Source organism: Pristiophorus japonicus, chromosome 3 (genome assembly GCF_044704955.1).
Source record: "Pristiophorus japonicus isolate sPriJap1 chromosome 3, sPriJap1.hap1, whole genome shotgun sequence".
Classification (NCBI taxonomy): domain Eukaryota; kingdom Metazoa; phylum Chordata; class Chondrichthyes; family Pristiophoridae; genus Pristiophorus; species Pristiophorus japonicus.
Window position 1 is genome coordinate 327,423,871 of NC_091979.1, and position 22,569 is coordinate 327,446,439.

The following is a 22,569-nucleotide window of genomic DNA, read 5'->3' on the forward strand; positions in this document are numbered from 1 at the left end:
TGCCAATAAATGCAACCATTCCATATGACTTCTTAACCAACTTTTCCAACTGGCCAGCTACCTTCAGGGATCTGTGGACAAGCAATCCCAGTTACCTTTGTTCCTCTACACTTCTCAATGTCATACCAGTTGATGTGTATTCCCTTTCCTTGTTAGCCCTCCACAAATGCACGATCTCTCACATCTCTGGATTGAATTACATTTGCCGCTGCTCTACCCCCTTATCAGTTGATTGATATCTTCCTGGAGTCTCCAGCTTTCTTCTTCATTATCAACCACACTGCCTATTTTAATAACACCTGAAAACTTTGTAATCATAACACCTATATTCAACTTTAGATCATTGATAAATACCATAAAAAGCAATGGATCTGGCACTGAAAACTGTGGAACCCCACTGGAAACATCCTTCCAGTCACAAAAACATCCATCAAACATTACCCTTTGCTTCCTGCCTCTGAGCCAAATTTGGATCCAATTTGCCACTTTGCCCTGAAACACATGGGCTTTTACTTAGAAAATGCATAATCATTAAATGTTATCCTGCCTTCATGGGAAAACATCATTAATTGACTGATGATCTTCATTTGCACAAGTAAAGAAATGTTAACTGAAGGAGAGTCCTTAATTGAATAACTTATCTGTGCTCTGCACTTTACCTCTGAATCCATAAACCATTTTGGACACTGTGCTTTAGAAGTGTGCTTCAAAATGTTCATTGCTGGCAACATGTACATGAGACGTTGGAAACAGTGCGAGCGACTGTAGAGTAAGGGACCGGTTATTTTGAAACAGCAAAGCAAATATACATTCAGGAAGAATACCATCGCAAATAAGTGTGGCCCTAACAGCCAAAAAGAAGATGAAGTGCTGAGCCCTTTTCAGCAAAAAATTATTTTCCCAAACATTTCTCTGACCGAATCTTCACAAAACAAAAATGATGCTTTTAAAGTCATTAAACCCGAATTTTAGTGCACCCGAATCTTCTGAATCAGATACCTGTCGTTGTGCCGACTGAATCCATGTCCCTTTCAATATTCTGCTGACATGCACACTATTAAATGTTCCACTAACTTATAGAATCAAAGAATAAGGGAATGGTTGCAGCCCGTCGAGCCCATGCCAACTCTCAACAAGTCTCACTCCCCTGTCATTTACCCACAGCTGTGCAATTTGTTTCATTCGGATACTTATCCAACTCCGTTTTGAAAGATAAGATTGAGTCTGACTCCACCGCCCTTTAGAGCAGTGTATTCCAGATTCTAACCACTTGCTGAGGAATGGCCACTCCTGTTCCTATGTATAAAGGCAGAGAAACACGGGATCAATTCCTGCCACACTCACAACCTTGCTAAATATAGAACCGTCATTCTATTCTCGTGACACAAGCTCCAGAAGTGTAGCCCAGCTGTTGAGGTTAAAGCTCTGGTTATGTTCCCCACGGTGTTACTGCCACGGCGTTTCCGTAGTGTAGTGGTTATCACGTTCGCCTAACATGCGCAAGGTGCCCGGTTCGAAACCGGGCGGAAACATTATGCAAACGTGTTCAATTAATGATTAGATAAAATTAAATCATTCATATTAGTGGCTCAATATTAACAGAGTACAGTAGCTCACGATGCGTTTCCATTTGCTGATTTCTCTCTACAGTTCTGTACACTCTCAAATTCTACACAGTGTCTCTCACTCCCTCCCGTTTCCAGCCCTGACGCTGGAGAAACCATATCTCAAAGCTGCACATTCCGTGCATTCAGGTCAGCTGTGAGAGATTATTAAAGGATCCTGCCATGCCGCCACGCTTCACAACAGAAAATTCAAGCCACAAACAAACCCATCGACTAATCGCTATTCCCCAGCTCCAGAGTGAGTGAGGGCGGGACAAGCCCTAACTTCCGCTCCAACACTCTCCAATCAGCCGCTGCCGGCGGAAAGCGGAAAATGCAGCATCAAACAGCGGTTTACCGCCCTTCATTGGGCTGCAAAATGCCACCGTTCGAGACAACGCTCCCCGTGCACCGAACAGCAGCCTCATAAGATGCTTCATCTCAGCTTCCTGAGTTCGAGCCCCAGTCTTGCACGAACACTTCTTCACTGGATACACCATTAATTATCTGATTGCCACGTTTTGCATCATGAAAGTAATCCTAACCGATAATTTCTAATCATAGAGGTTTACAGCTTGGAAGGAGTCATTTAAGCCCATCGTATCTGCACCGGCCAACAAATGCCCAGTTTGAGGCGTGTACCCCTGCACCTTATTGCATTTCATGTGCACATCTAAGAACTTGTTAAATGTGGTGATGGTTTCTGCCTGCACCACGCTTTCAGGCAGTGAGTTTGAGACCCTCACAAACATCTGCATGCAGAATGTTCACTTCAAATCCCCTTTAACCCTTACACTAATTACTTTTAAATTATGCAGCCTGGTTGTTGACCACTCCACTCTGTGAAATAGAACCTTTCAATCGACAATATCTAGGCCCCTCCTATTTTTATAAACCTCAATGCTGTCGCCCATCAGTCTCCTCTGTTCCAAGGAAAACAAACCCATCCAATCCAATCTGTCCTCATAGCAAAGTTGCTCCACTCCCGGCAACATCTACGTAAATCTCCTCTGTACCCTCTCCAGCGTATTCACGTCCTTCCTTCAATGCGGTGACTAGAACTGCACGCAGTACTCCAGCTGTGGCCTAACCAGAATTTTATACAGTTCTAGCATAACCCACTTGCTGTTCTGTTCCTTGCTTCTGCCACCCATTCCATATGACTTCTTAACCAACTTTTCCAACTGGCCAGCTACCTTCAGGGATCTGTGGACAAGCAATCCCAGTTACCTTTGTTCCTCTACACTTCTCAATGTCATACCAGTTGATGTGTATTCCCTTTCCTTGTTAGCCCTCCACAAATGCGCGATCTCTCACATATCTGGATTAAATTCCATTTGCTACTACTCTACCCTCTTATCAGTTGATTGATATCTTCCTGGAGTCTCCAGCTTTCTTCTTCATTATCAACCACACTGCCTATTTTAATAACACCTGAAAACTTCGTAATCATAACACCTATATTCAAGTTTAGATCATTGATAAATACCATAAAAAGCAATGGATCTGGCACTGAAAACTGTGGAACCCCACTGGAAACATCCTTCCAGTCACAAAAACACCCATCAAACATTACCCTTTGCTTCCTGCCTCTGAGCCAAATTTGGATCCAATTTGCCACTTCGCCCTGAATCACATGGGCTTTTACTTAGAAAATGCATAATCATTAAATGTTATCCTGCCTTCATGGGAAAACATCATTAATTGACTGATGATCTTCATTTGCATAACTAAAGAAATGTTAACTGAAGGAGAGTCCTTAATTGAATAACTTATCTGTGCTCTGCACTTTACCTCTGAATCCATAAACCATTTTGGACACTGTGCTTTAGAAGTCTGCTTCAAAATGTTCCTTGCTGGTAACATGTACATGGGACGTTGGAAACAGTGAGAGAGACTGTAGTGCAAGGGACCGGTTATTGTGAAACAGCAAAGCAAATATACATTCAGGAAGAATACCATCAAAAAGAAGTGTGGCCCTAACAGCCAAAAAGAAGATGAAGTGCTGAGCCCTCTTCAGCAAAAAATTATTTTCCCAAACATTTCTCTGACCGAATCTTCACAAAACAAAAATGATGCTTTTAAAGTCATTAAACCCGAATTTTAGTGCACCCGAATCTTCTGAATCAGATACCTGTCGTTGTGCCGACTGAATCCATGTCCCTTTCAATATTCTGCTGACATGCACACTATTAAATGTTCCACTAACTTATAGAATCAAAGAATAAGGGAATGGTTGCAGCCCGTCGAGCCCATGCCAACTCTCAACAAGTCTCACTCCCCTGTCATTTACCCACAGCTGTGCAATTTGTTTCATTCGGATACTTATCCAACTCCGTTTTGAAAGATAAGATTGAGTCTGACTCCACCGCCCTTTAGAGCAGTGTATTCCAGATTCTAACCACTTTCTGAGGAATGGCCACTCCTGTTCCTATGTATAAAGGCAGAGAAACACGGGATCAATTCCTGCCACACTCACAACCTTGCTAAATATAGCACCGTCATTCTATTCTCGTGACACAAGCTCCAGAAGTGTCGTCCAGCTGTTGAGGTTAAAGCTCTGGTTATGTTCCCAACCATGTTAATGGCACAGCGTTTCCGTCGTGTAGTGGTTGTCACGTTCGCATCACATTCGAAACCGGGTGGAAACATTATGCAAACGTGTTCAATTAATGATAAGATAAAATTAAATCATTCATATTAGTGGTTCAATGTTAACAGAGTGCAGTGTCTCACGATGCTGTTCCATTTGCTGAATTCTCTCGACAGTTCTGTTCACACTCAAATTCGACACAGTGTCTCTCACTCCCTCCCGTTTCCAGCCCTGACGCTGGAGAAACCATATCTCAAAGCTGCACATTCCGTGCATTCAGGTCAGCTGTGAGAGATTATTAAAGGATCCTGCCACGCCACCACGCTTCACAACAGAAAATTAAAGCCACAAACAAACCCATCGACTAATCGCTCTTTCCCAGCTCCAGAGTGAGTGAGGGCGGGACAAGCCCTAACTTCCGCTCCCACACTCTCCAATCAGCCGCTGCCGGCGGAAAGCGGAGAATGCAGCATCAAACAGCGGTTTACCGGTCTTCACTGGGCTGCAAAATGCCACCGTTGGAGAGAACGCTCCCCGTACACCGAACAGCAGCCTCATAAGATGCTTCATCTCAGCTTCCTGAGTTCGAGCCCCAGCTTGCACGAACACTTCTTCACTGGAAACACCATTAATTATCTGATTGCCACGTTTTGCATCATGAAAGTAATCCTAACCGATAACTATATAATCATAGAGGTTTACAGCATGGAAGGAGTCATTTAAGCCCATCGTATCTGCACCGGCCAACAAATGCACAGTTTTAGGTGTGTACCCCCGCACCTTATTGCATTTCATGTGCACATCTAAGAACTTGTTAAATGTGGTGAGGGTTTCTGCCTGCACCACACTTTCAGGCAGTGAGTTTGAGACCCCCACAAACATCTGCTTGCAGAATGTTCACTTCAAATCCCCTTTAACCCTGACACTAATTACTTTTAAATTATGCAGCCTGGTTGTTGACCACTCCACTCTGTGAAATAGACCCTTTTAATCAACAATATCTAGGCCCCTCCTATTTTTATACACCTCAATGCTGTCGCCCATCAGCCTCCTCTGTTCCAAGGAAAACAAACCCATCCTATCCAATCTGTCCTCATAGCAACATCACTCCCGGCAACATCTACGTAAATCTCCTCTGTACCCTCTCCAGCGTATTCACGTTCTTCCTTCAATGCGGTCACAAAAACACCCATCAAACATTACCCTTTGCTTCCTGCCTCTGAGCCAAATTTGGATCCAATTTGCCACTTCGCCCTGAATCACATGGGCTTTTACTTAGAAAATGCATAATCATTAAATGTTATCCTGCCTTCATGGGAAAACATCATTAATTGACTGATGATCTTCATTTGCATAACTAAAGAAATGTTAACTGAAGGAGAGTCCTTAATTGAATAACTTATCTGTGCTCTGCACTTTACCTCTGAATCCATAAACCATTTTGGACACTGTGCTTTAGAAGTCTGCTTCAAAATGTTCCTTGCTGGTAACATGTACATGGGACGTTGGAAACAGTGAGAGAGACTGTAGTGCAAGGGACCGGTTATTGTGAAACAGCAAAGCAAATATACATTCAGGAAGAATACCATCAAAAAGAAGTGTGGCCCTAACAGCCAAAAAGAAGATGAAGTGCTGAGCCCTTTTCAGCAAAAAATTATTTTCCCAAACATTTCTCTGACCGAATCTTCACAAAACAAAAATGATGCTTTTAAAGTCATTAAACCCGAATTTTAGTGCACCCGAATCTTCTGAATCAGATACCTGTCGTTGTGCCGACTGAATCCATGTCCCTTTCAATATTCTGCTGACATGCAGACTATTAAATGTTCCACTAACTTATAGAATCAAAGAATAAGGGAATGGTTGCAGCCCGTCGAGCCCATGCCAACTCTCAACAAGTCTCACTCCCCTGTCATTTACCCACAGCTGTGCAATTTGTTTCATTCGGATACTTATCCAACTCCGTTTTGAAAGATAAGATTGAGTCTGACTCCACCGCCCTTTAGAGCAGTGTATTCCAGATTCTAACCACTTTCTGAGGAATGGCCACTCCTGTTCCTATGTATAAAGGCAGAGAAACACGGGATCAATTCCTGCCACACTCACAACCTTGCTAAATATAGCACCGTCATTCTATTCTCGTGACACAAGCTCCAGAAGTGTCGTCCAGCTGTTGAGGTTAAAGCTCTGGTTATGTTCCCAACCATGTTAATGGCACAGCGTTTCCGTCGTGTAGTGGTTGTCACGTTCGCATCACATTCGAAACCGGGTGGAAACATTATGCAAACGTGTTCAATTAATGATAAGATAAAATTAAATCATTCATATTAGTGGTTCAATGTTAACAGAGTGCAGTGTCTCACGATGCTGTTCCATTTGTTGAATTCTCTCGACAGTTCTGTTCACACTCAAATTCGACATAGTGTCTCTCACTCCCTCCCGTTTCCAGCCCTGACGCTGGAGAAACCATATCTCAAAGCTGCACATTCCGTGCATTCAGGTCAGCTGTGAGAGATTATTAAAGGATCCTGCCACGCCACCACGCTTCACAACAGAAAATTAAAGCCACAAACAAACCCATCGACTAATCGCTCTTTCCCAGCTCCAGAGTGAGTGAGGGCGGGACAAGCCCTAACTTCCGCTCCCACACTCTCCAATCAGCCGCTGCCGGCGGAAAGCGGAGAATGCAGCATCAAACAGCGGTTTACCGGTCTTCACTGGGCTGCAAAATGCCACCGTTGGAGAGAACGCTCCCCGTACACCGAACAGCAGCCTCATAAGATGCTTCATCTCAGCTTCCTGAGTTCGAGCCCCAGCTTGCACGAACACTTCTTCACTGGAAACACCATTAATTATCTGATTGCCACGTTTTGCATCATGAAAGTAATCCGAACCGATAACTATATAATCATAGAGGTTTACAGCATGGAAGGAGTCATTTAAGCCCATCGTATCTGCACCGGCCAACAAATGCACAGTTTTAGGTGTGTACCCCCGCACCTTATTGCATTTCATGTGCACATCTAAGAACTTGTTAAATGTGGTGAGGGTTTCTGCCTGCACCACACTTTCAGGCAGTGAGTTTGAGACCCCCACAAACATCTGCTTGCAGAATGTTCACTTCAAATCCCCTTTAACCCTGACACTAATTACTTTTAAATTATGCAGCCTGGTTGTTGACCACTCCACTATGTGAAATAGACCCTTTTAATCAACAATATCTAGGCCCCTCCTATTTTTATACACCTCAATGCTGTCGCCCATCAGCCTCCTCTGTTCCAAGGAAAACAAACCCATCCTATCCAATCTGTCCTCATAGCAAAGTTGCTCCACTCCCGGCAACATCTACGTAAATCTCCTCTGTACCCTCTCCAGCGTATTCACGTTCTTCCTTCAATGCGGCGACCAGAACTGCACGCAGTACTCCAGCTGTGGCCTAACCAGAATTTTATACAGTTCTAGCATAACCCACTTGCTGTTCTGTTCCTTGCTTCTGCCAATAAATGCAACCATTCCATATGACTTCTTAACCAACTTTTCCAACTGGCCAGCTACCTTCAGGGATCTGTGGATAAGCAATCCCAGTTACCTTTGTTCCTCTACACTTCTCAATGTCATACCAGTTGATGTGTATTCCCTTTCCTTGTTAGCCCTCCACAAATGCGCGATCTCTCATTTTCCACTGATCTACCACCTTATCAGTTGATTGTTATCTTCCTGGAGTCTCCAGCTTTCTTCTTCATTATCAACCACACTGCCTATTTTAATAACACCTGAAAACTTCGGAATCATAACACCTATATTCAAGTTTAGATCATTGATAAATACCATAAAAAGCAATGGATCTGGCACTGAAAACTGTGGAACCCCACTGGAAACATCCTTCCAGTCACAAAAACACCCATCAAACATTAGCCTTTGCTTCCTGCCTCTGAGCCAAATTTGGATCCAATTTGCCACTTCGCCCTGAATCACATGGGCTTTTACTTAGAATATGCATAATCATTAAATGTTATCCTGCCTTCATGGGAAAACATCATTAATTGACTGATGATCTTCATTTGCACAACTAAAGAAATGTTAACTGAAGGAGAGTCCTTAATTGAATAAGTTATCTGTGCTCTGCACTTTACCTCTGAATCCATAAACCATTTTGGACACTGTGCTTTAGAAGTCTGTTTCAAAATGTTCCTTGCTGGTAACATGTACATGGGACGTTGGAAACAATGAGATAGACTTTAGTGCAAGGGACTGGTTATTGTGAAACAGCAAAGAAAATATACATTCTGGAAGAATACCATCGAAAAGAAGTGTGGCACTAACAGCCAAAAAGAAGATGAAGTGCTGAGCCCTTTTCAGCAAAAAATGCTTTTCCCAAACATTTCTCTGACCGAATCTTCACAAAACAAAAATTATGCTTTTAAAGTCATTAAACCCGAATTTTCGTGCACCGGAATCTTCTGAATCAGATGCCTCTCGTTGTGCCGACTGAATCCATGTCCCTTTCAATATTCTGCTGACATGCACACTATTAAATGTGCCACAACTTATAGAATCAAAGAATAAGGGAATGGTTGCAGCCCGTCGAGCCCATGCCAACTCTCAACAAGTCTCACTCCCCTGTCATTTACCCAAAGCTGTGCAATTTCTTTCATTAGGATACTTATCCAACTCGGTTTGAAAGATAAGATTGAGTCTGACTCCACCGCCCTTTAGAGCAGTGTATTCCAGATTCTAACCACTTGCTGAGGAATGACCACTCCTGTTCCCATGTATAAAGGCAGAGAAACACGCGATCAATTCCTGCCACACTCACAACCTTGCTAAATATAGCACCGTCATTCTATTATCGTGCCACAAGCTCCAAAAGTGTAGTCCAGCTGTTGAGGTTAAAGCTCTGGTTATGTTCCCCACGGTGTTACTGCCACAGCGTTTCCGTAGTGTAGTGGTTATCACGTTCGCCTCACACGTGAAAGGTCCCCGGTTCGAAACCGGGTGGAAACATTATGCAAACGTGTTCAATTTATGATTAGATAAAATTAAATCATTCATATTAGTGGTTCAATAATAACAGAGTGCAGTGTCTCACGATGCTGTTCCATTTGCTGATTTCTCTCTGCAGTTCTGTACACACTCAAATTCTGCACAGTGTCTCTCACTCCCTCCCGTTTCCAGCCCTGACGCTGGAGAAACCATATCTCAAAGCTGCACATTCCGTGCATTCAGGTCAGCTGTGACAGATTATTAAAGGATCCTGCCACGCCACCACGCTTCACAACAGAAAATTAAAGCCACAAACAAACCCATCGACTAATCGCTCTTCCCCAGCTCCAGAGTGAGTGAGGGCGGGACAAGCCCTAACTTCCGCTCCCACACTCTCCAATCAGTGGCTGCCGGTGGAGAGCGGAGAATGCAACATTAAACAGCGGTTTACCACCCTTCACTGGGCTGCAAAATGCCACCGTCCGAGACAACGCTCCCCGTACACCAAACAGCAGCCTCATAAGATGCTTCATCTCAACTTCCTGAGTTCGAGCCCCAGCTTGCACGAACACTTCTTCACTGGAAACACCATTAATTATCTGATTGCCACGTTTTGCATCATGAAAGTAATCCTAACCGATAATTATATAATCATAGATGTTTACAGCATGGAAGGAGTCATTTAAGCCCATCGTATCTGCACCGGCCAACAAATGCCCAGTTTTAGGTGAGTACCCATTCAACTTATTGCATTTAATGTGCACATCTAAGAACTTGTTAAATGTGGTGAGGGTTTCTGCCTGCACCACACTTTCAGGCAGTGAGTTTGAGACCCCCACAAACATCTGCTTGCAGAATGTTCACTTCAAATCCCCTTTAACCCTTACACTAATTACTTTGAAATTATGCAGCCTGGTTGTTGACCACTCCACTATGTGAAATAGACCCTTTTAATCAACAATATCTAGGCCGCTCCTATTTTTATACACCTCAATGCTGTCGCCCATCAGCCTCCTGTGTTCCAAGGAAAACAAACCCATCCTGTCCAATCTGTCCTCATAGCAAAGTTGCTCCACTCCCGGCAACATCTACGTAAATCTCCTCTGTACCCTCTCCAGCGTATTCACGTTCTTCCTTCAATGCGGCGACCAGAACTGCACGCAGTACTCCAGCTGTGGCCTAACCAGAATTTTATACAGTTCTAGCATAACCCACTTGCTGTTCTGTTCCTTGCTTCTGCCAATAAATGCAACCATTCCATATGACTTCTTAACCAACTTTTCCAACTGGCCAGCTACCTTCAGGGTTCTGTGGACAAGCAATCCCAGTTATCTTTGTTCCTCTACACTTCTCAATGTCATACCAGTTGAATTGTATTCCCTTTCCTTGTTAGCCCTCCACAAATGCGTGATCTCTCACATCTCTGGATTAAATTCCATTTGCCACTGCTCTAACCCCTTATCAGTTGATTGATATCTTCCTGGAGTCTCCAGCTTTCTTCTTCATTATAAACCACACTGCCTATTTTAATAACACCTGAAAACTTCGTAATCATAACACCTATATTCAAGTTTAGATCATTGATAAATACCATAAAAGCAATGGATCTGGCACTGAAAACTGTGGAACCCCACTGGAAACATCCTTCCAGTCACAAAAACACCCATCAAACATTACCCTTTGCTTCCTGCCTCTGAGCCAAATTTGGATCCAATTTGCCACTTCGCCCTGAATCACATGGGCTTTTACTTAGAAAATGCATAATCATTAAATGTTATCCTGCCTTCATGGGAAAACATCATTAATTGACTGATGATCTTCATTTGCACAACTAAAGAAATGTTAACTGAAGGAGAGTCCTTAATTGAATAACTTATCTGTGCTCTGCACTTTACCTCTGAATCCATAAACCATTTTGGACACTGTGCTTTAGAAGTCTGTTTCAAAATGTTCCTTGCTGGTAACATTTACATGGGACGTTGGAAACAGTGAGATAGACTGTAGTGCAAGGGATTGGTTATTGTGAAACAGCAAAGAAAATATCCACCTCGAAGAATACCATCGAAAAGAAGTGTTGACCTAACAGCCAAAAAGAAGATGAAGTGCTGAGCCCTTTTCAGCAAAAAATTCTTTTCCGAAACACTTCTCTGTCCGAATCTTCACAAAACAAAAATGATGCTTTTAAAGTCATTAAACCCGAATTTTCGTGCACCCGAATCTTCTGAATCAGATGCCTCTCGTTGTGCCGACTGAATCCATGTCCCTTTCAATATTCTGCTGACATGCACACTATTAAATGTGCCACTAACTTATAGAATCAAAGAATAAGGGAATGGTTGCAGCCCGTCGAGCCCATGCCAACTCTCAACAAGTCTCACTCCCCTGTCATTTACCCACAGCTGTGCAATTTTTTTCATTCGGATACTAATCCAACTCCGTTTTGAAAGATAAGATTGAGTCTGACTCCACCGCCCTTTAGAGCAGTGTATTCCAGATTCTAACCACTTGCTGAGGAATGGCCACTCCTGTTCCTATGGAAAAAGGCAGAGAAACACGGGATCAATTCCTGCCACACTCACAACCTTGCTAAATATAGCACCGTCATTCTATTCTCGTGACACAAGCTCCAGAAGTGTAGTCCAGCTGTTGAGGTTAAAGCTCTGGTTATGTTCCCCACTGTCTTTCTGCCACAGCGTTTCCGTAGTGTAGTGGTTATCACATTCGCCTAACACGCGCAAGATTCCCGGTTCGAAACCGGGCGGAAACATTATGCAAACGTGTTCAATTAATGATTATATAAAATTAAATCATTCATATTAGTGGTTCAATATTAACAGAGTGCAGTGTCTCACGATGCTGTTCCATTTGCTGATTTCTCTCTGCAGTTCTGTTCACACTCAAATTCTTCACAGTGTCTCTCACTCCCTCCCGTTTCCATCCCTGACGATGGAGAAACCATATCTCAAAGCTGCACATTCCGTGCATTCTGGTCAGCTGTGAGCTTTTCTTAAAGGATCCTGCCACGCCACCAAGCTTCACAACAGAAAATTAAAGCCACAAACAAACCCATCGACTAATCGCTCTTCCACAGCTCCAGAATGAGTGAGGGCGGGACAAGCCCTAACTTCCGCTCCCACACTCTCCAATCAGCCGCTGCCGGCGGAAAGCGGAGAATGCAGCATCAAACAGCGGTTTACCGCCCTTCACTGGGCTGCAAAATGCCACCGTTCGAGACAACGCTCCCCGTACACCGAACAGCAGCCTCATAAGATGCTTCATCTCAGCTTCCTGAGTTCGAGCCCCAGCTTGCACGAACACTTCTTCACTGGAAACACCATTAATTATCTGATTGCCACGTTTTGCATCATGAAAGTAATCCTAACCGATAATTATATAATCATAGAGGTTTACAGCATGGAAGGAGTCATTTAAGCCCATCGTATCTGCACCGGCCAACAAATGCCCAGTTTTAGGTGTGTCCCCCTGCACCTTATTGCATTTCATGTGCACATCTAAGAACTTGTTAAATGTGGTGAGGGTTTCTGCCTGCACCACACTTTCAGGCAGTGAGTTTGAGACCCCCACAAACATCTGCAAGCAGAATGTTCACTTCAAATCCCCTTTAACCCTTACACTAATTACTTTTAAATTATGCAGCCTGGTTGTTGACCACTCCGCTATGTGAAATAGACCCTTTTAAACAACAATATCTAGGCCCCTCCTATTTTTATACACCTCAATACTGTCGCCCATCAGCCTCCTCTGTTCCAAGGAAAACAAACCCATCCTATCCAATCTGTCCTCATAGCAAAGTTGCTCCACTGCTGGCAACAACTACGTAAAGCTCCTCTGTACCCTCTCCAGCGTATTCACGTCCTTCCTTCAATGCGGTGACTAGAACTGCACGCAGTACTCCAGCTTTGGCCTAACCAGAATTTTATACAGTTCTAGCATAAACCACTTGCTGTTCTGTTCCTTGCTTCTGCCAATCAATGCAACCATTCCATATGACTTCTTAACCAACTTTTCCAACTGGCCAGCTACCTTCGGGGATCTGTGGACAAGCAATCCCAGTTACCTTTATCCTCTACACTTCTCAATGTCATACCAGTTGATGTGTATTCCCTTTCCTTGTTAGCCCTCCAAAAATGCGCGATCTCTCACATCTCTGGATTAAATTCCATTTGCCACTGCTCTACCCCCTTATCAGTTGATTGATATCTTCCTGGAGTCTCCAGCTTTCTTCTTCATTATCAACCCACTGCCTATTTTAATAACACCTGAAAACTTCGTAATCATAACACCTATATTCAAGTTTAGATCATTGATAAATACCATAAAAAGCAATGGATCTGGCACTGAAAACTGCGGAACCCCACTGGAATCATCCTTCCAGTCACAAAAACACCCATCAAACATTACCCTTTGCTTACTGCCTCTGAGCCAAATTTGGATCCAATATGCCACTTCGCCCTGAATCACATGGGCATTTACTTAGAAAATGCATAATCATTAAATGTTATCCTGCCTTCATGAGAAAACATCATTAATTGACTGATGATCTTCATTTGCACAACTAAAGAAATGTTAACTCAAAGAGAGTCCTTAATTGAATAACTTATCTGTGCTCTGCACTTTACCTCTGAATCCATAAACCATTTTGGACACTGTGCTTTAGAAGTCTGCTTCAAAATGTTCATTGCTGGTAACATGTACATGAGACGTTGGAAACAGTGAGATAGACTGTAGTGCAAGGGACTGGTTATTGTGAAACAGCAAAGAAAATATACATTCTGGAAGAATACCATCGAAAAGAAGTGTGACCCTAACAGCCAAAAAGAAGATGAAGTGCTGAGCCCTTTTAAGCAAAAAATTATTTTCCCAAACATTTTTCTGACCGAATCTTCACAAAACAAAAATGATGCTTTTAAAGTCATTAAACCCGAATTTTCGTGCACCCAAATCTTCTGAATCAGATGCCTCTCGTTGTGCCGACTGAATCCATGTCCCTTTCGATATTCTGCTGACATGCACACTATTAAATGTGCCACTAACTTATAGAATCAAAGAATAAGGGAATGGTTGCAGCCCGTCGAGCCCATGCCAACTCTCAACAAGTCTCACTCCCCTGTCATTTACACACAGCTGTGCAATTTTTTTCATTCGGATACTTGTCCAACTCGTTTTGAAAGATAAGAATGAGTCTGACTCCACCGCCCTTTAGAGCAGTGTATTCCAGATTTTAACCACTTGCTGAGGAATGGCCACTCCTGTTCCTCTGTATAAAGGCAGAGAAACACGGGATCAATTCCTGCCACACTCACAACCTTGCTAAATATAGCACCGTCATTCTATTCTCGTGACACAAGCTCCATCAGTGTAGTCCAGCTGTTGAGGTTAAAGCTCTGGTTATGTTCCCAACAATGCGACTGCCACAGCATTTCCGTAGTGTAGTGGTTATCACGTTCGCCTCACACGCGAAATGTCCCTGGTTCGAAACCGGGAGGAAACATTATGCAAACGTGTTCAATTAATGATTAGCTAAAATTAAATCATTCATATTCGTGGTTCAATATTAAAAGAGTGCAGTGTCTCACGATGCTGGTCCATTTGCTGATTTCTCTCTGCAGTTCTGTTCACACTCAAATTCTTCACAGTGTCTCTCACTCCCTCCCGTTTCCAGCCCTGACGCTGGAGAAACCATATCTCAAAGCTGCACATTCCGTGCATTCAGGTCAGCTGTGAGAGATTATTAAAGGATCCTGCCACGCCACCAAGCTTCACAACAGAAAATTAAAGCCACAAACAAACCCATCGACTAATCGCTCTTCCCCAGCTCCAGAATGAGTGAGGGCGGGACAAGCCCGAACTTCCGCTCCCACACTCTCCAATCAGCCGCTGCCGGCGGAAAGCGGAGAATGCAGCATCAAACAGCGGTTTACCGCCCTTCACTGGGCTGCAAAATGCCACCGTTCGAGACAACGCCCCCCGTACACCGAACAGCAGCCTCATAAGATGCTTCATCTCAGCTTCCTGAGTTCGAGCCCCAGCTTGCACGAACACTTCTTCACTGGAAACACCATTAATTATCTGATTGCCACGTTTTGCATCATGAAAGTAATCCTAACCGATAATTATATAATCATAGAGGTTTACAGCATGGAAGGAGTCATTTAAGCCCATCGTATCTGCACCGGCCAACAAATGCCCAGTTTTAGGTGTGTCCCCCTGCACCTTATTGCATTTCATGTGCACATCTAAGAACTTGTTAAATGTGGTGAGGGTTTCTGCCTGCACCACACTTTCAGGCAGTGAGTTTGAGACCCCCACAAACATCTGCATGCAGAATGTTCACTTCAAATCCCCTTTAACCCTTACACTAATTACTTTGAAATTATGCAGCCTGGTTGTTGACCACTCCGCTATGTGAAATAGACACTTTTAAACAACAATATCTAGGCCCCTCCTATTTTTATACACTTCAATACTGTCGCCCATCAGCCTCCTCTGTTCCAAGGAAAACAAACCCATCCTATCCAATCTGTCCTCATAGCAAAGTTGCTCCACTCCCGGCAAAGCTACATAAATCTCCTCTGTACCCTCTCCAGCGTATTCACGTCCTTCCTTCAATGCGGTGATTAGAACTGCACGCAGTAATCCAGCTGTGGCCTAACCAGAATTTTATACAGTTCTAGCATAACCCACTTGCTGTTCTGTTCCTTGCTTCTGCCAGTAAATGCTACCATTCCATATGACTTCTTAACCAACTTTTCCAACTGGCCAGCTACCTTCAGGGATCTGTGGACAAGCAATCCCAGTTTCCTTTGTTCCTCTACACTTCTCAATGTCATACCAGTTGATGTATATTCCCTTTTCTTGTTAGCCCTCCACAAATGCGCTATCACTAACATCTCTGGATTAAATTCCATTTGCCACTGCTCTACCCCCTTATCTGTTGATTGATATCTTCCTGGAGTCTCCAGCTTTCTTCTTCATTATCAACCCACTGCCTATTTTAATAACACCTGAAAACTTCGTAATCATAACACCTATATTCAAGTTTAGATCATTGATAAATACCATAAAAAGCAATGGTACTGGCACTGAAAACTGCAGAACCCCACTGGAATCATCCTTCCAGTCACAAAAACACCCATCAAACATTACCCTTTGCTTACTGCCTCTGAGCCAAATTTGGATCCAATATGCCACTTCGCCCTGAATCACATGGGCATTTACTTAGAAAATGCATGATCATTAAATGTTATCCTGCCTTCATGGGAAAACATCATTAATTGACTGATGATCTTCATTTGCACAACTAAAGAAATGTTAACTGAAGGAGAGTCCTTAATTGAATAACTTATCTGTGCTCTGCACTTTACCTCTGAATCCATAAACCATTTTGGACAGTGTGCTTTAGAAGTCTGCTTCAAAATGTTCCTTGCTGGTAACATGTACATGGGACGTTGGAAACAGTGAGATAGACTGTAGTGCAAGGGACTGGTTATTGTGAAACAGCAAAGAAAATATACATTCTGGAAGAATACCATCGAAAAGAAGTCTGACCCTAACAGCCAAAAAGAAGATGAAGTGCTGAGCCCTTTTCAGCAAAAAATTATTTTCCCAAACATTTTTCTGACCGAATCTTCACAAAACAAAAATGATGCTTTTAAAGTCATTAAACCCGAATTTTCGTGCACCCAAATCTTCTGAATCAGATGGCTCTCGTTGTGCCGACTGAATCCACGCCCCTTTCGATATTCTGCTGACATGCACACTATTAAATGTGCCACTAACTTATACAATCAAAGAATAAGGGAATGGTTGCAGCCCGTCGAGCCCATGCCAACTCTCAACAAGTCTCACTCCCCTGTCATTTACACAAAGCTGTGCAATTTTTTTCATTCGGATACTTATCCAACTCGTTTTGAAAGATAAGAATGAGTCTGACTCCACCGCCCTTTAGAGCAGTGTATTCCATATTTTAACCACTTGCTGAGGAATGGCCACTCCTGTTCCTCTGTATAAAGGCAGAGAAACACGGGATCAATTCCTGCCACACTCACAACCTTGCTAAATATAGCACCGTCATTCTATTCTCGTGACACAAGCTCCATCAGTGTAGTCCAGCTGTTGAGGTTAAAGCTCTGGTTATATTCCCAACAATGCGACTGCCACAGCATTTCTGTAGTGTAGTGGTTATCACGTTCGCCTCACACGCGAAAGGTCCCTGGTTCGAAACCGGGAGGAAACATTATGCAAACGTGTTCAATTCATGACAAGATAAAATTAAATTCTTCATATTAGTGGTTCAATGTTAACAGAGTGCAGTGTCTCACGATGCTGTTCCATTTGCTGATTTCTCTCTGCAGTTCTGTTCACACTCAAATTCTACACAGTGTCTCTCACTCCCTCCCGTTTCCAGCCCTGACGCTGGAGAAACCATATCTCAAAGCTGCACATTCCGTGCATTCAGGTCAGCTGTGAGAGATTATTAAAGGATCCTGCCACGCCACCACGCTTCACAACAGAAAATTAAAGCCACAAACAAACCCATCGACGAATCGCTCTTCCCCAGCTCCAGAGTGAGTGAGGGCGGGACAAGCCCTAACTTCCGCTCCCACACTCTCCAATCAGCCGCTGCCGGCGGAAAGCAGAGAATGCAGCATCAAACAGCGGTTTACCGCCCTTCACTGGGCTTCAAAATGCCACCGTTCGAGACAACGCTCCACCTGCTCCGAACAACAGCCTCACAAGATGCTTGATCTCAGCTTCCTGAGTTCGAGCCCCAGCTTGCACGAACACTTCTTCACTGGAAACACCATTAATTATCTGATTGCCACGTTTTGCATCATGAAAGTAATCCTAACCGATAATTATATAATCATAGAGGTTTACAGCATGGAAGGAGTCATTTAAGCCCATCGTATCTGCACCGGCCAACAAATGCCCAGTTTTAGGTGTGTACCCCTGCACCTTATTGCATTTCATGTGCACATCTACGAACTGGTTAAATGTGGTGAGGGTTTCTGCCTGCACCACACCTTCAGGCAGTGAGTTTGAGACCCCCACAAACATCTGCATGCAGAATGTTCACTTCAAATCCCCTTTAACCCTTACACTAATTACTTTTAAATTATGCAGCCTGGTTGTTGACCACTCCGCTATGTGAAATAGACCCTTTTAATCAACAATATCTAGGCCCCTCCTATTTTTATACACCTCAATGCTGTCGCCCATCAGCCTCCTCTGTTCCAAGGAAAACAAACCCATCCTATCCAATCTGTCCTCATAGCAAAGTTGCTCCACTCCCGGCAACATCTACGTAAATCTCCTCTGTACCCTCTCCAGCGTATTCACGTTCTTCCATCAATGCGGTAAACAGAACTGCACGCAGTACTCCAGCTGTGGCCTAACCAGAATTTTATACAGTTCTAGCATAACCCACTTGCTGTACTCTTCCTTGCTTCTGCCAATAAATGCAACCATTCCATATGACTTCTTAACCAACTTTTCCAACTGGCCAGCTACCTTCAGGGATCTGTGGACAAGCAATCCCAGTTACCTTTGTTCCTCTACACTTCTCAATGTCATACCAGTTGATGTGTATTCCCTTTCCTTGTTAGCCCTCCACAAATGCGCGATCTCTCACATCTCTGGTTTAAATTCAATTAGCCACTGCACTACCCCCTTATCAGTTGATTGATATCTTCCTGGAGTCTCCAGCTTTCTTCTTCATTATCAACCACACTGCCTATTTTAATAACACCTGAAAACTTCGTAATCATAACACCTATATTCAAGTTTAGATCATTGATAAATACCATAAAAAGCAATGGATCTGGCACTGAAAACTGTGGAACCACACTGGAAACATCCTTCCAGTCACAAAAACACCCATCAAACATTACCCTTTGCTTCCTGCCTCTGAGCCAAATTTGGATCCAATTTGCCACTTCGCCCTGAATCACATGGGCTTTTACTTAGAAAATGCATAATCATTAAATATTATCCTGCCTTCATGGGAAAACATCATTAATTGACTGATGATCTTCATTTGCACAACTAAAGAAATGTTATCTGAAGGAGAATCCTTAATTGAATAACTTATCTGTGCTCTGCACTTTACCTCTGAATCCATAAACCATTTTGGACACTGTGCTTTAGAAGTCTGCTTCAAAATGTTCATTGCTGGTAACATGTACATGAGACGTTGGAAACAGTGAGATAGACTGCAGTGCAAGGGACTAGTTATTGTGAAACAGCAAAGAAAATATACATTCTGGAAGAATACCATCGAAAAGAAGTGTGGCCCTAACAGCCAAAAAGAAGATGAAGTGCTGAGCCCTTTTCAGCAAAAAATTCTTTTTCAAACATTTCTCTGACCGAATCTTCACAAAAGAAAAATGATGCTTTTAAAGTCATTAAACCCGAATTTACATGCACCGGAATCTTCTGAATCAGATGCCTCTCGTTGTGCCGACTGAATCCATGTCCCTTTCAATATTCTGCTGACATGCACACTATTAAATGTGCCACTAACTTATAGAATCAAAGAATAAGGGAATGGATGCAGCCCGTCGAGCCCATGCCAACTCTCAACAAGTCTCACTCCCCTGTCATTTACCCACAGCTGTGCAATTTTTTTCATTCGGATACTTATCCAACTCCGTTTTGAAAGATAAGATTGAGTCTGACTCCACCGCCCTTCAGAGAAGTGTATTCCAGATTCTAACCACTTGCTGAGGAATGGCCACTCCTGTTCCTATGTATAAAGGAAGAGAAACACGGGATCAATTCCTGCCACACTCACAACCTTGCTAAATATAGCACCGTTATTCGATTCTCGTGACACAAGCTCCAGAAGTGTAGTCCAGCTGTTGAGGTTAAAGCTCTGGTTAAGTTCCCAACGATGTTACTGCACCAGCGTTTCCGTAGTGTAGTGGTTATCACGTTCGCCTAACACGCGAAAAGTCCCCGGTTCGAAACCGGGAGGAAACATTATGCAAACGTGTTCAATTAATTATAAGATAAAATTAAATCATTCAGATTAGTGGTTCAATGTTAACAGAGTGCAGTGTCTCACGATGCTATTCCATTTGCTGATTTCTCTCTGCAGTTCTGTTCACACTCAAATTCTACACAGTGTCTCTCACTCCCTCCCGTTTCCAATCCTGACGCTGGAGAAACCATATCTCAAAGCTGCACATTCCGTGCATTCAGGTCAGCTGTGAGAGATTATTAAAGGATCCTGCCACGCCACCACGCTTCACAACAGAAAATTAAAGCCACAAACAAACCCATCGACTAATCGCTCTTCCTCAGCTCCAGAGTGAGTGAGGGCGGGACAAGCCCTAACTTCCGCTCCCACACTCTCCAATCAGCCGCTGCCGGCGGAAAGCGGAGAATGCAGCATCAAACAGCGGTTTACCGCCCTTCACTGGGCTGCAAAATGGCACCATTCGAGACAACGCTCCCCGTGCTCCGAACAGCAGCCTCATAAGATGCTTCATCTCAGCTTCCTGAGTTCGAGCCCCAGCTTGCACGAACACTTCTTCACTGGAAACACCATTAATTATCTGATTGCCACGTTTTGCATCATGAAAGTAATCCTAACCGATAATTATATAATCATAGAGGTTTTCAGCATGGAAAGAGTCATTTACGCCCATCGTATCTGCACCGGCCAACAAATGCCCAGTTTTAGGTGTGTACCCCTGCACCTTATTGCATTTCATGTGCACATCTACGAACTGGTTAAATGTGGTGAGGGTTTCTGCCTGCACCACACTTTCAGGCAGTGAGTTTGAGACCCCCACAAACATCTGCATGCAGAATGTTCACTTCAAATCCCCTTTAACCCTTACACTAATTACTTTTAAATTATGCAGCCTGGTTGTTGACCACTCCACTATGTGAAATAGACCCTTTTAATCAACAATATCTAGGCCCCTCCTATTTTTATACACCTCAATGCGGTCGCCCATCAGCTTCCTCTGTTCCAAGGAAAACAAACCCATCCTATCCAATCTGTCCTCATAGCAAAGTTGCTCCACTCACGGCAACATCTACGTAAATCTCCTCTGTACCCTCTCCAGCGTATTCACATTCTTCCTTCAATGCGGTGACCAGAACTGCACGCAGAACTCCAGCTGTGGCCTAACCAGAATTTAATACAGTTCTAGCATAACCCACTTGCTGTTCTGTTCCTTGCTTCTGCCAATAAATGCAACCATTCCATATGAATTCTTAATCAACTTTTCCAACTGGTCAGCTACCTTCAGGGATCTGTGGACAAGCAATCCCAGTTACCTTTTTTCCTCTACACTTCTCAATGTCATACCAGTTGATGTGTATTCCCTTTCCTTGTTAGCCCTCCACAAATGCGCGATCTCTCACATCTCTGGATTAAATTCAGTTTGCCACTGCTCTACCCCCTTATCAGTTGATTGATATCTTCCTGGAGTCTCCAGCTTTCTTCTTCATTATCAACCACACTGCCTATTTTAATAACACCTGAAAACTTCGTAATCAGAACACCTATATTCAAGTTTAGATCATTGATAAATACCATAAAAAGCAATGGATCTGGCACTGAAAACTGTGGAACCACACTGGAAACATCCTTCCAGTCACAAAAACACCCATCAAACATTACCCTTTGCTTCCTGCCTCTGAGCCAAATTTGGATCCAATTTGCCACTTCGCCTTGAATCACATGGGCTTTTACTTAGAAAATGCATAATCATTAAATGTTATCCTGCCTTCATGGGAAAACATCATTAATTGACTGATGATCTTCATTTGCACAACTAAAGAAATATTATCTGAAGGAGAATCCTTAATTGAATAACTTATCTGTGCTCTGCACTTTACCTCTGAATCCATAAACCATTTTGGACACTGTGCTTTAGAAGTCTGCTTCAAAATGTTCATTGCTGGTAACATGTACATGAGACGTTGGAAACAGTGAGATAGACTGCAGTGCAAGGGACTGGTTATTGTGAAACAGCAAAGAAAATATACATTCTGGAAGAATACCATCGAAAAGAAGTGTGGCCCTAACAGCCAAAAAGAAGATGAAGTGCTGAGCCCTTTTCAGCAAAAAATTATTTTTCAAACATTTCTCTGACCGAATCTTCACAAAAGAAAAATGATGCTTTTAAAGTCATTAAACCCGAATTTTCATGCACCGGAATCTTCTGAATCAGATGCCTCTCGTTGTGCCGACTGAATCCATGTCCCTTTCAATATTCTGCTGACATGCACACTATTAAATGTGCCACTAACTTATAGAATCAAAGCATAAGGGAATGGATGCAGCCCGTCGAGCCCATGCCAACTCTCAACAAGTCTCACTCCCCTGTCTTTTACCCACAGCTGTGC

At 43.2% G+C, this 22,569-nt stretch overlaps 6 non-coding genes across 6 annotated transcripts; all 6 read left to right on the forward strand.

Annotated features, from left to right (window-relative positions):
- The first annotated feature begins 1,459 nt into the window (after positions 1-1,459).
- Positions 1,460-1,532, forward strand: trnav-aac (transfer RNA valine (anticodon AAC)). Its single transcript has one exon. It is a non-coding gene; the product is annotated as a tRNA-Val (tRNA).
- Positions 1,533-9,128: 7,596 nt separating this feature from the next.
- trnav-cac (transfer RNA valine (anticodon CAC)) lies at positions 9,129-9,201 on the forward strand. Its single transcript has one exon. It is a non-coding gene; the product is annotated as a tRNA-Val (tRNA).
- A 2,673-nt stretch (positions 9,202-11,874) lies between these two features.
- On the forward strand, positions 11,875-11,947 carry trnav-aac (transfer RNA valine (anticodon AAC)). The gene has a single exon. It is a non-coding gene; the product is annotated as a tRNA-Val (tRNA).
- Positions 11,948-14,619: 2,672 nt separating this feature from the next.
- On the forward strand, positions 14,620-14,692 carry trnav-cac (transfer RNA valine (anticodon CAC)). The gene has a single exon. It is a non-coding gene; the product is annotated as a tRNA-Val (tRNA).
- Positions 14,693-17,364: 2,672 nt separating this feature from the next.
- Positions 17,365-17,437, forward strand: trnav-cac (transfer RNA valine (anticodon CAC)). Its single transcript has one exon. It is a non-coding gene; the product is annotated as a tRNA-Val (tRNA).
- Positions 17,438-20,111: 2,674 nt separating this feature from the next.
- On the forward strand, positions 20,112-20,184 carry trnav-aac (transfer RNA valine (anticodon AAC)). The gene has a single exon. It is a non-coding gene; the product is annotated as a tRNA-Val (tRNA).
- The last annotated feature ends 2,385 nt before the right edge of the window (positions 20,185-22,569 follow it).